Consider the following 18146-nt stretch of genomic DNA (forward strand, 5'->3'; position numbering starts at 1 on the left):
AAAGAATAGTTTTTGGTTTGCCTTTTTAAATCTCTTCCCGACTTGCTTCGTGTTACTAGTAATTTTGTAGATAATGGCCAGTGAATTTTGAAAATCAGGATGACATGTAGTAATATATGATCTTATAGGAAATAATGTTTACAGGCAAATGAATATTCTGCTCACCTAATAGAATATACCAAGATAAAAATGAAAACTTCACTACCAGTTAAAAGCATAAAGGATTTTTTTCCCACTGAACTATCAAATTATTTTAATTTCCTGCAGGAAAATATGAAACTTATAATTATTCTGATCAAAAATTCTGTGGATCTATGAATCCATCAACTCCTGCTCAGATTCTATTATTATTCTTTGTGACATTTTGGTGTGTGCTGTGATTGGTGAGGCCTAACTTTGACCAAACTCTAGGTCATTATACTTTTTAATGCAGGCCAGTAAGAGGCAGTATCAAGGAGCCACCTAACCTGCCATGGTGGTATCTAAGCACATGTTATCATTCACTGCAGCAGACATTTTTGGGGATCTGATCATAGTCCAGGTTCTGGGCTTGTTGGCAGTGATGTAAAGAGATGCTCAAAATTTAATAGGGTGCAAATATACATAATAAGAATGTAGAGAGATAGGAAATAAGAAGAAAAAGGAAAAAATGAGAGTCCAAAACCAGGGCAAATTCACTCCATTTAGTGGACTGCGGGAAGCTTTATAAAGACAGTGATGTTTCACACACAATGGGCAATTGACAACCAATTAGTTTCCTCTTTCTCTCTTTCTATCTTTAGCCTTCCCTTTCTTTACTTCCTCAAATATCTGTGATGTACCTATTGTGCTTAAAGTTTTATGGTAGGAGCTTTTGGTTCCAATCAGACATGAATTCTGCTCTGAAACAGCTGAGAAAACATTACATTAAGGATGTACACCTAGTAGAAATTAAGTGACTTACCTGAAGTTAAGACAAGTATAGGAATATAAGACAAAGAGAAAAGGTTAGAAAAATGGCCGAAAAACAGTAGTCTTGATGTCTTTGCTGTATTTACTGTTTTGAAAACTGCTCCTGAATGCACAGGGAAACACCCACAGCTACCCATGCGGACACTGCTGCATACTGGAAGCGAGGTGAAGACTGAAAATGGTGAGATCCCAGTCCAGGATACAATGACCAGCACTGGCCATTTGTAATCCTTGAACTGCGTAGAGATACACTCTCTGTTACATGAAAACCAGCTTGCGGTATTTTACTTCTGAGTGCGTGTTTGAAAATCATTTTCTGAAACCCTGTTAGTAAGACCCTTTAAAAATAATTTCATGGCTCTGTGTTAGTGCTTTCTTGCTACAAATGTAAAACCTGAACTTGGTTAGTGGACACGGCGGAAGTCTTATTAGCTTTGAAAAACTGCTGTGCTTCTGTTTTACTCTCGTTTTTTTCTCTCGTCCTAACCGTTGAATCTTGAAGCAAATTCTTTCATTAAGGAGATCCAGCATCCTCTACAGTAGTTGATTGCAAGTCATTAACAGCCTGCAGCATGTCCTAGTCTTGAAAGATAAGAGTCAGGTTTGTGCAAATGAAATTTTAAACAAATGTCGCTCTTTACTTTTCTATCTTTCTCTTCAATAGCACAGACTTTGGTTGTCCATGGAACCAATAACAAAATTGTAGTTTACAATTTAACTTTGTTTTCAGGTTATGTCCCTGAATGGCTTTGACATTCTACAGACATTGAAACCAAGGCTTTCCTTCTTCCAGAGTCTTGTTGCCCCTCCCAGGAACTATCTGTGATTCATTTCCATTGTGTGCCTCATTCTTGTGCCACTCAGCAAAAGGGAGCCTGTTCCATCAGTTGTAGGTCTCTGTAGACTTACCCTCCATTCAGTGATTAATTACTAGCTTTCTGGTGACTTCTTAATCTTTTTCTGTATTTTAAAATATTCCTTCATTTTCAAATTCTCTTATGTAAGATAGAACATAAGATGAACATAAGTCATAAGTCATAAGTCATTGAACATAAGTCACTGCAGTTACTTTTCTCTCCAGTCAGCTTTGTCTTTAATACTAAAGACGTCATTTTAAAAATGTATTAAAAATGATAACAGTTAAAACGTAAAAATAAACACCAGGCAATTGGTCTCCTTGGTTAAATCTTAGCACTTAAAAGTTAAGGTGACAAAATTGTGTTTATGCCTTACAGAACTAAAAATGCACCTGTTTATGTTAACAATCATTGTGTTTTAAAAAGACGCTGCAAATATGTAAAGATAGGTGGCCTCTGAATGTTTAAACTGAATAGAATTAAAAAACAAAACCGAGACATAATTTTATTGTTAGGAAATACGGAAATCCTCAGCATAATGCACACGTTAATGGGGCTTCTTGACAAATCACCTGTTAAATTTTACCTGACAGCTTGTCATATATTAATTATAAATAATTGTAATATATGGCTATCATAATATATGCAACAAAAAAAATAGGAAAGGTAATTAGAATATATCCTTTGTTTTCCCCCTTCACTTCTTGCTCACAAGAAAAAAATGATCCAGTGTTTCACTTGGGTTGGGATAGTGCCAGTGGTTAATGGAATGCCCCACTCTACTACAGAATTTAATGGGAATATCCATTTGTCACAGTCGCATGCTGTAATCTCCAGCAGCAGAGCCAATAGAAAATAGCATCGTACCATAACGTCCTCTACACACTGCAGGTGAGGGTGAAATTTAGCAGCTGAACTGAGCAGTCAGGGGAGAAGGTCTGGCTCTTCCAGGCCTTTCTTTAGAGAAAGATGTGGATTTCTTTTCTTAAAGAGGACAGTACCGCCTGACAGCAACAAGAGATGCTGCCTTGAAAAAAAAGAAAGTGCATTTTTTTCATAGGGAAAAAAGTGTGAATGTTTGCTTAGCATGCTTCAGAATCTCCACCCCCTTCTTTGTCTACTGGAAGCCCACCTGTTTGTAAAGAGCCTCTGGGTAGTAGAAATAGGAAGACGAGGATCAGACACCCATTTCAATCATCTCCTAGTTCCGAATTTGAGTTTACAAATCTGAAGAATGGGAATAACAACATCTATACAGGCAATGTCACTGGAAGAATCCAAAGAACTACATGGGTCAAAAAATTTAGCATGGCACCTGAGTTATTGTCCTCTTCACAACTTAAGTTGAATTATAGTGTTGTCTGGTTACTTTATATGTGTGGATCTTGTGTCCCCAAGTGAAGTAAAATACTGTTTAGCTTAGAGACTGTCTTATATTTCTTTTATGTTTCTCAGGTGCCAGTTCTGTGTTTGGGAAAAACAAGCTTCTGAGAAATGTTGTATGAATTAGATTTTGAAAAACTCACTCAAATAATACATTTTAATACTTGTAGATGTGAATATCTAAGTTATTTGAGGAATAAAACCATTAATTATTATTTCATTTCTGCATTTAGCAGCAAATTAATAAAGTCTATTAGACATAATTAGCACCTGTAGAAAAAGGTCTCAGGTGTTAGTTTTAGTGTTTTATAAAATTCCTCAGTATCTTCAGAACACATCACTTGAATCTATGTTGTGTTTCTCCATTCTGTCTGAATTTAATAAAAATCACTGTAGTCTTCACAAAGAAAGTATGATTAGCAACAACTTATTCCATACCTTGGTTAATAATTTATCATTAATACGGAAGTGAAAATATTGGATTTCAAATCAAACAGATCTAGGTTCAAAACTCTAGCTTGGTCACTCACTAACTATGTCAGCTTGGACAAATTACTTATTTTCTTTGATCCTGTTTCCTCACTTATACAATAGCGCTAACAATACTGAACTAGCAAGGCACTTGTCCTGATTGGAGATGAGACAGTAGCTTTCAAACTTTTTCTTTTAATCAACCACTAGCCGCATGATCAAAGCATAAGTTTTTCAAAAAAAAAAGTGCTTAGTATATATAAAGTACTCTCCTTTTTCTTACTTTTCTTTCATTTAAAAAACTGTTCATGACCCACTAGATTCACTACACCTTAAGGTCATGGATGTGCCTTTTGAAAAACAGTGGTATTTGATAACATGCTTAGCATGATGCTTAGTACACAATACAAGTGTAACAACTGATTACTATTATTGTCGTCATGATTATTTTTAGCCTTCTTTTAGGATGCTTCATGATAAATGAGAATAAAATCTTTCGAGCACTTCTAGGAACTAAATCCTTTGGCAGGGGTCCAAAACAGACTCAGACTCATCGTATGCTGAATTATGCACTAGAGGGGGTTGTGCTATAGCAAAGCTCCTGTGTGCTATTCTTCACAGAATGTTAGAGCTGGAAGGGGACTAAGAAAATGTCTAGTCCTATTGCTTCATTTTCCTTCATGTATTTATAGTTTTAAAATATTCTATATTTATTGTTCATTGATAAGTTAGAAACTAGCTTCTTTGATCCAGAACTTGGAGGGAATGATGAATAGCTGGTGGGATGGGGGACACTAGGTCATGATATCTGTGTTTGTGTCCTGTTTCTGCCATCAAATAGTTGACCTTAAACTCTCAGGGATTCAGGGATTTTTTTAACCTGGAAAAATGAGGCGATTTCAACAGATGATTAACCCACCCCTGATGTTCTTTGACTTAAAATTTCCAAATGGTAAATATCGGCCCAGAGGTTATATTAGATGGGCAGTATTAGGGTGCTGTGTTGTTGCAAATCTGCCCTGCACATATTAATATATGTGTAGGAGGCTGCAGTATTACTCCCACTACTACTCGCGTATGCGGAAAAAGTTTTGGTTTCTCTATTTGCTCTATCTCATCTTCCTCAGCAGCATCACCCTGAATAATTCTCAGTCTCTTTTGTATAATAATAGCTCAGACACTATAATCACCTCATCCCATCCTTACTTCTTTCTCTAAGATTTTTGGTTGTAGCAGGGACAGGAACATCTAGCATCTCATGGCATCAGAAAAGCTAGGCTTATGTCACTCATTTGCACTGTCCTCTGTCTCCTCTGATTTCTGGCTCCCTTTTCCACATGCTCATTGCTCACCTAGATAACAATCATTGCTGAGTTTTCTAGCTACTCTAACTTGCTACCAGTTGGGTAAGATGTTATTTCCTTAACTATGCTCCTAGATAACAGTCAGATTTCCCAGCTGGGTTCTTCTTAAATGAGGTCAGATCTGCAGGCAGAGGGATGTGTTTCTCTCCACCAAAGATAATAGCAAAGGAATGTTAAGGTTTTTAAAACTTTCTGTTTGTTACTCCAACATCCAACCTTGGATGAGGAAAGTAAAATCACCAGTTTATGGAGGAGGATGTGGCAAGGAGAAAGCCAAGTAGGAGTTTACATCTTGGGGAGGTGCAGATCTCTGGATCCATCCTTAGGGTGCAGGGAGCAGGTGTCCATCATATCCGCTCAGCCTTTCAGCATCTTGTGTCATCAGAAAGATTGGAAGCTAAACCTGGCTCAGGGACTTGCACAGGAATAGATTTCTTTCTGATTTTTCACTGTGAGGCTAACCGTAAAAAAACAAAAACAAGAGACAGTCATGCCAGGATGTTTCTCCCCTATCCCCAAATTGCTAGACAACTAAACTTCATTTAGAAAGACTCCTTTCAAAAATATGTGCCTTCTTTTTGGAGTACATAGAGGGCAGAAGATTACTGACTAGCCCTTCAGTGCCTTTCAGGAACACAGTGTGGAGATGGTGAAAACAAATGGGCGGCTTGAGACAGCAGCCAGGATGCCAATCATCGGGTCGGATCTAAGGGGGTCTGCTTACCTTGGCTCTTTGAAGACAGACTGGAGTCTGCAGGAATAAGTACTGTGTGTATGTACTGGCCTGAACATAGAATGAGCAACGGAGGTGGCTGGTCGCCCTGGATCTATCTTATTTAACCATTCTGAGTTTTTAATAAATTTTGATGGGCCAATTGCCAGTGGTGGCTTCCAGCTGTTGACTTTTCCCACATGCTGGAGATCCTATGAGTGAAGAAGGCTGAAACCCATCTCTTAGCTAACAATACACACAGTGCACCTCTGCCACCTTGGCTTCTGTGGATGAAGAATGTGTAGCCCAACAATTGGGTGCCTGTCTAGGGAAAGGGTGTTGTTACCGTGTTCTTCAGAGAAACTGAGGAGCACCTTATTTCCAACATCATAAAGGCAAGTAGCATGAAAAGCAAAACAAGTTATTACGCAAAGATTTTCATTCAATACTTCCCTTTCTTCCTCTCTGCCTCCAAAGTGGATCCTGCAAGCATCCCGAAGAAGGCTGCCAAGGTGAACTGGGGCAGACACAAACTGTGTCTCCTCATCGCGCGCTCCTTATATTATCATCATTGCTTTGAATAGGGCGCAACCAGCATTTTTTTTCCTCCTTTTGCACCGGGACTTAGAGCAGGAAGCGCCCGGGTGTGCATCTCTTAGATGAGTGAATCTGTTGAGAGGGTCTTTTCTGGCCTGGTGGATGGATGCTGGGGAGTGACGTCACCCCGCCCCCTCCTCTGCGAGTGAGTGCGTGTGTGCGTGTGTGTGTGTGTGTGTGTGTGTGTGTGTGTGGTGTGCCTCCTTCGCCCAGCTCTCCTGCCTGCCCCTCCTTCGTCCAGCTCTCTGGCCCTCTCAGTGGGTCAGTGGTCCAGATTCAGAGATTCGCCAGCGGGCGCAGCGGCCCGGCCGTCCCCGCGCCCGGGCGCACCCACACTCACACTCACGCGCAGGCAACGCGCACACACAATCCCCCAGCGCTGGGGCACAGAGATTCCGTGGGATCCCCAGCACGTTACGAGGATTTTAGAAATCACCCAGACAAGGAAACAAAGACAGAAGCCTTTTCAATTACTTTCCTGAGCTTTTTTCATTTAATTTCCCCACCAAACCACCTGGTCTGCAACCGTAACCACCAGGCTCACGCCAGGTCCGAGGACTGCGCTGGGCTGGCTACCCCGCCTCCTGGCCCTTGACTCTGCTCTGGCCCTGGTCCAGGCGTCGCCTCTCCCGCCTCCCCCGCCTCCCCTCTCCCCCTGCGAGCCTCAGTTTCTGGTTACCTCGCGTGCGCTTCACTTTTGGGGGGAAGAAGAGAAGAAGGGGAGGGAGGCACTGAAGGGGGCAGCCGAGTTGCTATTTGTGGCCAAAGAATCCGCTTTAAAAGAAGCAGCAGCAGGAAGGAGGAAACAGGAGAGGCGGAGGGAGGAGAGGAGACGCGGCCTCGGACCCCCCAGCCGCGAGCGGCGGAGCATCGAAGAGCGGGAGGAGGAGGAAGAGGAGGAAGAGGAGGAGGAGACAAACTGCGGCGGCGGCGGCGGCAGCCGGAGAAGCGGGTGCAGGGCGAACAGGAGGAGCGGGAGGAGGAGACACCGCCGCGGAAGCCGCGGGCTCGGAAGGGCCAGGAGGACGGCCCGGGAAGAGGAGGAGGAGGAGGCAGAGGAGGCGGAGAAGGGGGTAGGGGTGGAGGGAGGGCGGGGGGACGCGCTCTCTTGGATGCTGGATTTCGGGATTTTGGACTCACTCGCTGACTCTCCTCCACTTCCTCGCTCTGGACTGGGCTGGCCGCGCGCGGGCTGGGCGGCGGCGGCGACCAGGGGGGCTTCCGCGGCGGCGGCCGCTGCTCCGCGGGATTAAAATCGGCCGCCCGGAGGCGGCTGCGCGGCCGTGGCGGGGCGCGAAGGCGCTGGAGGAAAGTGCTGGTGGCGGCGCGGGAGGCGGTGGCGGCGGCTGCCCGGAGCCAACATGACCAGGTAAGTCCCACGAGCTGACCCGCTCTGCCTCCCTGTGTCCTCCCCTCTTGCTGCCCCGGGAGCGCCCTGCGCCCGGCTCGGGCTGCCGGCTCCTCTCCGGCCGGAGCGCCACGCTCCCGCTTCCACAAGCCCCGCGCCCGGGCGCGAGAGCGCACACAGTTTGCTTTTCTCCTGAACCTCCTCGGGCAGAGGTCCTCCCTGCGTGGTTCACTTCTCGTCTGAAACCTCGGTCAGACCTAGGAGAGAGGCGATTCTAGAGAATGGGGGTGTCTGGGTATGTGCATTTGTGCGACCCCCGCGCTCTCCTTCCAGGGTGGGCGTAGTATTGGGGGAAATGGTGGAGCGGCGGGGCAAGCCAACCTTACCCAGGGATTCTGCCACCGCATTCTTTTTTAAAGGCAGGAATTACTGTTTTAAGGAGGGCTGATTATGGTGAGGGGGCGATTTCTTTTTCTTTCCTTCCTCTGAACTAGTGGGGAGAGGGAGAAATAGCAGGAATCAAAGTCTACGCGGCTGCCATAGAGGAGGGGGATTGTTTTGAAGACCTTTCCATGGCAGAATCAAAGCTCGTAGTTCTGCTGCGGGAATCTGGTGTACTTGCACACACATTCACTCCGTAGCAAAGGGAACGCATAATTTATAATGAAGAGTCAAAGTTGGAAACAATTTAAAAAGAAAGCCACGAACAAACCAAAGATTCTTCCTTCTCTATAGATTTATTGTAGCTTTTATTAAGGTGTGTAGAAAACTTGCATTGCTTCTCTGTGCGTTTTCACTTAAAAGCACTAACAAGTGAAGTCAGTTTTTAAGTCTAACACTTTAAAAAAATCTTGAACACCAGGCGTAAGCTTAGCTTTCATTAATTGAGTGTTCCAGGATTCCGAATAGTAGTTCCATTCTCCAAAACCTGGACTATCACAAGCCACTTGTATTGTTTCCAGTCGCCTCCCAGTACGCTACTGCTACTTGCCAAATGTCTCCTCTGTTGTCTAAAATCCTTAGAGTGATTCCCCCAACCTAATCTACAGTTTGCACCTTAAGTACCTAGGAAGACTCCTGAGAAATCGCTTTCCCTGTATTTTCCCCTTAAAGTTTTTTTTTTTTTCTTTTACATGCCCAAAGATACAGTGCCAGTGACTTAGAGTGCAGCGCACACATTTGTAGCCTCTCAGAGGCTAGTAACTGCTGTGTCTTGCGATAGATTTGCTGTTGGATTTACAGAGCTACAAATGTGGACTTTACCCTTTGGTGTATTCTAACTGTCCTGTAGCACACCTATGAGGAGTTAGTTCAACCGTAGATACTTCTGACCATTTTGACTATTCTTTCTCTGTTTTAAAGTGCCCACACCAACCACTCAACTTGAGTGAAACCAGTATGATACGCCAAGATCGGAAACATTCTGATTTAAGGGGATCTGTAGATGATACCAACTTAAAGATTATGTTATATAGGTAATGCGATATCCAGGAAAATGCTTAGTATATATTATACTTATTTTGAAAACATATTCTGTTATATGCCATAGATATTACAGCAAAAAGAGAACACATTTTTAATGCATGTCCAAATTCTTGAAACAGACATCCTAAATGGACAATAAAATTTTCTCTCCCTCCCACATTCCATAATTATGTACTGTACTTTGCTTTTCAATGGAGCTAGCAATTCTGTGACAGATTTCTTAAATTCACCCTTATGCTATCAGCTATTATTGTACTTTCAAAGTGTGAAATTGACAAGCTGGTCAGTTTCATGAATTCAGCTGTCAGATTGTGTCCAGTTAAAAATTGCTAAAAGCTGTAAATGTGCCTGCCTGGAATTTTCTTTTGTGAAGGAAAGACAGCAAGGGGATGGGGGATTAGGGGTGTTATTAATTGTAGATCTTTTAAAGGGTGCACTTCAGTGTGAGATTTATCACTGGCCGTTGTTGGGAAATACGTTTAGATTTCTACCACTGTAAAAGTGGCATTCAGTTTTTGTCTGTATCTCATCTTACATAGTGAGCGCTTTATGTAGAAATAATCTGTTCTTACAGCCTTCAGTAATAATGGTATAAGAATGAGATTCAAAGTGGAATAATATCTCTTATTTTAATATAGTTGAGTAATATATTACTTTTGTAATGACATGTAAAGAGGTAGATGAATTAAACATTTTATTGTGTAGGTTATGTAACCCACATTCTTCTTGGGCCAGTGCAATTGTACAGTTACTAAAGTAATGAAATGCAGCAATCTATTTTAATATATGTGCATTACAGTAGATAACCATAGATGTAAAACTGCTTAAAGTATTAAATACAGTGATTTGATTTGCCTTTCAAGATCGACACTCATTTAAAACCAGAATATCTCAAAGTCAAGAACTAAGAATTGGAATCCCCTCATCTGCTGCTATTTGCTAAGCCACTAGGGGCCTGTATAACTGTTCTTATATCCAGGAGATACCCTGGTATGGCATATGCAAACCCTTCCTAGAGAGACATTAAAAAAAAAATTCAAGTAGGCAATCCCCCAAGTTTTTGTTTTTCTTTTTAAATACATTAACCCATGCTCTGATGTTAGTCATAGACGTTGATTGAAGGATGTTGCAAGAAAATCATTTAGGGCTTCTCTGATACTATGGTGGTGTAAGGATGATTTTCATATGCAGTGTGAATAATAGAAAAGAAAAGAGGCATTCATATGTTTCTGAGTATATGGCAAGGATAAACAAGCAGGGACATTAATAACTTTTTTTATTGGACTGATAAGGATGTTATTTGCATAATGTAGAGTTAAAAGATAAATGAAGCAGAATTACTTTAAGGGAAGTATAGTCATAGATTGATGGTGTGATTAAACTAGCTTTGTAAGTGCTGCGCAAGTTTGTGTGGAAGGAGAATCTGAGGCTGTGACTACAGTTTAGTCAGCACTTGAGGGACCTGGACTGAAGATGCACAATACATTTTTAAGTGTCAGTTTCACAAATTTAAAATCGACCAGCCGTGGCAGTCTTGATAGACATTAGGCAATAAGGTCAAGTATACTTACACTGTTCTTTTGTTGATTTTCAGTTTTTCAAACTGACAAGGGTGACTATTTGTAAAAGAGCACACCATAAGTATTTGCATATTGGATTTCCTTCAGACCAAACTTGATTTATCAAGCCATTGAACAATTCTATTTTTAAAAGGATTCTATGGGTAAATAAGAATTCATTAACACAATCACATAGGAAAAGTGCCATTTCAGGAAAGATGCATTTTTCAAAGGTGATTTTATTTTAAAACTACCCTAAGTTTCATCATGTATTTGTGGTAGACTGAGAGTGCGTGCGTGTGTGTGTGAGTGATCCTGAGAGCTTCATACTTTTAGGCTCACCTTTTTAAAGTCTTATACATACAACCTTTGGTCATGGTACGTTTTTAATTCCTGAAAGTTTCTGGGAATCTCGAAAATAAACTTTACCTTTGATGTAGTGTACTCGATTTAGTAGCCTCAAAATATGCTTTTAAGATTTGTATTACAAGCCCAAATATATGAAGTGCTAAACATATAATTATGCAGTTTTTTAAGAGTATTCAAAGATGCTTTATTTTTTTCTATTTTCTTAAAGGACAGTAGTTATGTGTGAGTAAATGAGTTTATTTTAAGCCAAGCTTATTCTGAATCTCTTATTGCCTTATGGATTTATTTACCTTTTTTGTTGTTGTTGCTTAATCTTTGTACTGTTTATTTTCTTTGAAAAAAATCTTTTAGGAAAGCTACTTACTTGCACAGCACAAAAGCAACTTGCAGCCTCGAGCAAAATCAGTGTTTAAAAACATTCCTTTTTATACTATCAGTGATTTGCCAAGATGAGCAAAGAGAAGGGTTGTTCTCTCTATGAACTATGAGATTGAGGATTCCTATATAACACATCAACTGAAGAAATCTGATAATGTAGAAGATTGCTTAGACAGGATTTGTCAGTAAATTTCATTCCAACCAGCATCACTTGTTTAAGCTGCTGTAATTTCGTAGCACAGTGACATTTCTACCAAAGGATAGGTTTGTTTGCGGATATATTTTCTATATGAATAATCTCATTTGTTTCTAATTAGTAGTTGATAACACTTATTTAAATGTCATGCTTGGCTTACATTTCTTTCAGTAAATAAAGTGTCCAGATTCTCCCCCTTTTTTAAAAAAATAAAAATGCATTTCACTTGTTTAAGCTGCTGTAATTTCGTAGCACAGTGACATTTCTACCAAAGGATAGGTTTGTTTGCGGATATATTTTCTATATGGATAATCTCATTTGTTTCTAATTAGTAGTTGATAACACTTATTTAAATGTCATGCTTGGCTTACATTTCTTTCAGTAAATAAAGTGTCCAGATTCTCCCCCTTTTTTAAAAAAATAAAAATGCATTTCAGCTCTCCACAATTAAACCATTAAGAAAGATAGCTAAAAGAATATATAACTTGTGCTAACTGATTGTTCATTATGTGAAATTATAGCCTCAGATGTAAAAGTTCAGCATTGTCTTTGCATCATAAGTCGTAGGAAGGTCAAAGACCAAATGCTTATATGTTACAGCGGTCTCTGACCTAATGTAACCTAAGTAATAATGTCATGACTATGGTGCTAGACTGGAGCATTAACGAAATAGAATTCTTCCAAGAAGTATTTCACAAAATTACATTTAAGGCCTATGTCCTTTATTTCCCCTTTAATAAATCACTCATTCACTTTAATGTAATCAACAGTCAGTTTGGATTTTCTTTCTCCTAACATTTTATTTTTAAAATATTTTTAAGACTTAGGCATTAAAATAATTTAAATGCTATACCCATGCGTACTGCTACACTTCTAAAGCAACTCAGGGAAAAAAAAAATTGACTGAAACAATGCCTGTCCCCCATCCTCCCTCTCAAAATAATTCAGTATCTTTCTGTTCATTATTTTCTGTTTAATGCTGGTATATTTTATAGGACCATATCAGTACCACTCAGCTGGTCTATAGCTTTTTGAAAATTATAAAAAAAGAGAGGAAAACTGAGCTTTTTCATGACTTTTTAACCTCTGCTGTCCCTCAAATCAAATCCCTATATGGCAAAGATCAGTAAATTAAATAAAAAGGATGACAATTTGGAAAGTCAAGACAGCTCATTCTGTCTGTAAGCTAGGAAGTCATGTGTACCAGCAGGCAAATAGTATTCAGACAACTTAGATGTACCCCGCCCCCGCCAGCAGGCAAACCTTGCTTTCCTTTGCAAATGACTGCTTTTAGGTGGCAGGCCCCTCTTTGGCACCTTCAGAATTTACAACAAAATATAAGAGCCAAAGCAGCCATCTGAGCCAAGGTTTTCTCTTAGTTCTTTGAATTCACTGACCAGAAAGGCTACTTAACTTGGCTGCTTCTTTGACATTCGGATAACAGCGTCAGGGACATTGTGACCTTTACCACATTGCCGTTTACTAGATTTAACTGTTGTAACTCTTATCAGTTTCATGAGATTGATTACATTTATAAATTCTCAATTGTCTTTTTTTTTTTAACATCCCTTGAGCTATGTTCTTTAATGTAGCAGTAGCTAAGTAAATTGAGATTTGTGAATTGTATTTAGAAAACAGTCTTTGTCAGTACTGCTTTGAGATTTGGAGAAATTGTACTTTCAAATATATAAAATGATCATCTATGAACATTGGGTCACAAGTAACGGGATATCTTTTTTCAACCTGTAGTTAATGGACATTTTTTATTAACGAAAAGATTTGTATTAGTACTGATTTTATAAATGATCAGAAATCAGTTATTATTTAATCTTATCTAATTATACAGGTATATAACGTATATAAATGTGATGAAAATCCAATTAATTCATAAAAATTTGTCTTCTTTTGTATTTTAAATTAAAACATTCCTGAATGTAGAAGTCATGTAATGAGCATATTATATTCAGTAACACTAGTTTATATGATAGAGTTCTGCTGTCTTCAGCTATTTATTATAAATTATTGCCACCCGACTTAAAAATTAAGATCTATTGGATATGAGTGTTTTGTTTACACTTACCATATTGGCACATTATTGTGTACATGCTGTAATTACTATAGACCCTAGAACTATCTTTTTCTGTCCACCATGTTTATTGAAGTCTGTGCATATCAGCATGTCATAGGACACTATTTATCTTGGAAAGCTTTTAAAGCAAAAGCTAGAAATGATTTTACCTAGAATGTACGAAGAAAGCATTTCCCTTAAAAGTAAAAAATGTATTAATATATTCCTGAGGATGTTTGATTTAAAGCTGCAGTTTGGGGGAAAAAATGTCTAGAGAAGCAGTTAATTAAAATGCTGAACCAAAAGAAGGGCCTTTTTTTTTCTTTAATGGTAGTGCATCTTAGAAAGCTGCTTAGCCCTTTGCCCAATGCAGCTGTCCTTCCCTGAAATATCAGGTTTCAAGAGCAATGATGGATGGTGGGTGCCTGTAGCCAGTTGTGGGGTTTGCTCTGAGGTCAAATGTATTGATGGAGAATAGGAATTTACTGCCTCTGTCTCTTCCTAAGATCCACCAGTACAGTTTCACAGGAAGAAATTAGACTAGACACATTAAATGCTGATCCAGTGTCTCATTATAGGTAAATAAGACATTTGTTTTCCATGTTTAAAATAAATTTTTTCTCCATCCCCCACTCCAACTAAAGGGACGTACTGAGTGTGTACTAATGGTTTCTTACTATGCAAGTAGAGCCTGGCCTCCCTGTGAAAACATAGTCCAACTACCTGTAGTATCAACTTAATTGAAATATTATTAAAGGATGTTAAGAGGTAAAAAAAAAAAAAACTGTACTTGACAATTCAAACTCTCTGGTTCAAATAGCTCAGTGTGAATCTTTAGATACATGGTTTTATATTTTATTTTAAATGAGTCTATCGGGATTGTTTGGCTAGCTGGAAATAATAATAATCTATTATTTGGACGTATCTCAAAAATTCTACTTCCACTCACTGGCCAGTTTTAGTTTTTTGCAGGGGAGGAGTGAGGAAGGAGAGAATTGTAATATTTTCCTATAGGAATTCAATATTGGAAGCATCTTCCACTGAAAGTATCCCATGGATGGAAGTTGTTCTTTCTGAGTTCCTCCTTTGACCTTTACTTTCTTTGTCAACACTGAATTCCCTCTTCATTTGATATTTTGGCCTCTCTGTCTCATCTCCATTCTAAATGCTATCTTCATTTAATCTATACCCTCTTCAGGTCTTTGGCTATGGCTATCTCCTGCCATATCCCCATCCACTTCTCATAGAAATAACAATTTCTGCATAGATTATCCTCAAAATAAGTTTCCTACCTTTTCCCTGGAGTTCCAGACCTTCATTTCTATCTGCTTGTTAGATTGAGAAATAGGAGGCTCTCTCATATCCCAAACTCTGTTATTTTGTAAACCCAAAATATTGTCTTCCATCCATATTCATATCTACTTCCCTTTTCTTCATACCTCATCATCTGACTTATCCCTGACTCATCTCTCTTTTCTTCCTTTCATTCTTGTCTCCATCTAATTTGGTAGATTCTATTTCTGTAATCTTTTAACTGTATTACTTCCTTTTCATTTCTACCTTTACCACGTGTTTAGATGCTCAGCAGTCCACACGCAGCTTCCTCTGTGGTCTTTGTGTTTTCTCATTTCTCCTCTTCAGTTCTTCCTAAAACTTGTACTGTATGAAATGCAAGTCTACGTAAGCAAGTGCTAAATACTCAGCACAGCTGTCAGAGCCCTTTGCTGTCTAATCCTAACTTGAGTGTCCAGCCTCTTCTCTCACCGTAGCCTCCAGAGGCTCTGCCCTCCTGCAGTGTCGGATTCCCTGCCATCACGGAAGAGGCGCTGCTTTGGGACATCTTTTTGGTTCTACCAATACTGTTCTTGGAATCCCCTTTTTCTTCTTGCCGGCTCTCCTAACTTGTATCCATTGAAATCCTCCTAATTATTCTCTCATTTTATAATGCGCAGCTCAAGTGCTATGTTCTTTTCTTTGAATTGAGTTGAACTAAAGAAATTTGAGGTGAATTTAGTTGAAACTCGAATGGGAAGAATAATTCTTCATTAGGAAACTCTGATGATGCTCAGGACCCTGAGACAGATGAATATCAAAATTCCTTTATCCAGAAAAATTAATTTTCTAAATATTACAGGTATAGTAGTAGTTGATGTGAAATAGTTGTAATAATGATAGTTTCTAAAATTTACTGAGCACTTACTATATACCATGCATTCTACTCAGCACTTTACCTCCATGTTTAATCTATAAAATAGTGCTCTGAAAGTCAAACGCTTTTATTATCGTCTTTACAGAAGAGGAGCTGATCCATGGAAGGGTTAAAGTTGCACAGATAGACATAATAAAGATGGGAATTAGAGCCAAGATTTTAAGTCAAGCAATATTAGCATTCCAACTTTTATCCGTTCCACTCTTAACCCCTTCCTTCTTGTGTATGACATGATGAAAAAAAAAATCTGTCTTACATCTTCCAGGCAAATATAATTGATGGCATGGTACTTTCTTGGCTCAAATTCCAGAAAAATCTTAAGCATTATGTAGGTTGTCTCTCTACGATTTCTGAAGAGCTTCTTCTGTTCCTTTCTCTGCTTGGGACTAGAGGCATTGAAAAACATTTTTTTTTTTTTTTTACCAAAGGGGTTTGGACTAAATGACCTTTTTTTGCAGTTGCCTTCCAGCTTTAAAATTTTATGCTTTTCAGCCACTGACACAACTGCCTGAGCTCTGGGGTCAGTCCTGGAGCAAAAGTGTTTAAATGAAATACCTCCACCAAGAATAGTTTTTAAAATCACGAAGGCTGGCATTTTCATAGCTGGCCAACAGGTAAGGAATCAAAAGCATTTTTATAAAGGGAAATATAGATCCAACAGGGATATCTGAAGAACAGGCGCCCATCAAAGAAATGGAATTATTCCAAGTGACTGATATATATGCATTCTATTTATTGGCAGCCTGCCCTACACAATTTTATCTGAGAAATGTTTGTCAATTTTAATGTCCTCTAAAATACTTTGTTTTCACTGCTCACCTGTTAATTGCATTGTCAATAACAGATGGATGATTTTATGATATTTTCCTCATTTAACCTATTTCATTAAAATTTAGCTTTTTCTTCTTTTTTGTAAGTCCTCAGAAAACTATTTCTGATTAATTATGATTTTATAAATAATAAAATACAGGATGTTACATTTGTTTGATGATTTGGAAAATTATTTCTTCTTTGACAACAAAGGCACCCTGACGTTTTAAATCAGACATGGTGCATAAAGTTACATGGAAAATTCTTTGGTTTTTTGTGGCTTTTATAATATCTTAGCAATTAAGTCTTCTTTGCCCAGGTTTGTAAAATGCTTCTCACATGCGTACACTGACCTCTTTTAGCCATGTTTTTCTACCAGTTAATCTATAAACACAACCTCCCAGAAGCATGGAGCAGGGTATACTACATTCTTTGGGTAATATGTAGATAATGTAGTGAGGGTTCTTTTATAGTTAGGTTATTAATAAATGTTTTTTGATGATAATGCTTATAAATTAAGAATGGCAAGTTTAATATATGCTATTATGCATATTCAGTTACTGCATTAGGAAATAATTGCTTAAGTTTATTTTAATCTGATTCTTGCTATTACCCCGACTCAACCTGAATTTGATTTATTTTTGCCAAGAAGAAAGATTTTAGGAAATGTTTAATTTAAATCTTTTTTTTTTTTTTTATTTCAGGGTATTGTGAGGGTACAAACATTATGGTTACACTTTATGTCTTTGCCTCACCCAAGCGAGGGTTAAAGGCATGCCCTTCCCCCCTACAATGCTCCCCGTGTCCTTTAATTGCGGATTTACCCCCTCCCAAATCCCCCTAAATTTTTTTTTTTTTAGGACAGGGTCTTGTTCTGTCACCCAGGCTAAAGTGCAGTGGTGTCCTCATAGCTCATTGCAACCTCAAACTCCTGGGCTCAAGCAGTCCTCCTACCTCAGCCTCCCAAGTAGCTGGGACAACAGGCACACGTCACCATGCCTGGCTAATTTACTATTTTTTGTAGAGATGGGGTCTTGCTATGTTGCTCAGGCTGGGCCCAAACTCCTGGCCTCAAGCAGTCCTCCCGTCTCAGCCTCCCGAAGTGCTAGGATTACAGGCATGACCCATTGCACCTGACCTAAATTTTGATTTTTAAGTTTATCATTTAAAATCTGTTTTCTCTTAAATACTCTTGTTATTTTAAGGATACCAAAATAAATATTAATTTCCTTTCAATCACATCATTCACTGTCTTTTCACATTGTTAGCCAGCATCTGTTGGAAGGCCTTCATTATCTTTTCCTGAGTTGTAGTCTCCCTGTATTTAGCTTTGACCTCACTATAGTTGCTAAAAAACTCAAATTTGATCAAGTCATTCTCCTCCTTTAA

The sequence above is a fragment of the Propithecus coquereli genome, unplaced genomic scaffold, assembly GCF_000956105.1.
Source record: "Propithecus coquereli isolate 6110/MARCELLA unplaced genomic scaffold, Pcoq_1.0 Scaffold267, whole genome shotgun sequence".
In the NCBI taxonomy this organism is placed as follows: domain Eukaryota; kingdom Metazoa; phylum Chordata; class Mammalia; order Primates; family Indriidae; genus Propithecus; species Propithecus coquereli.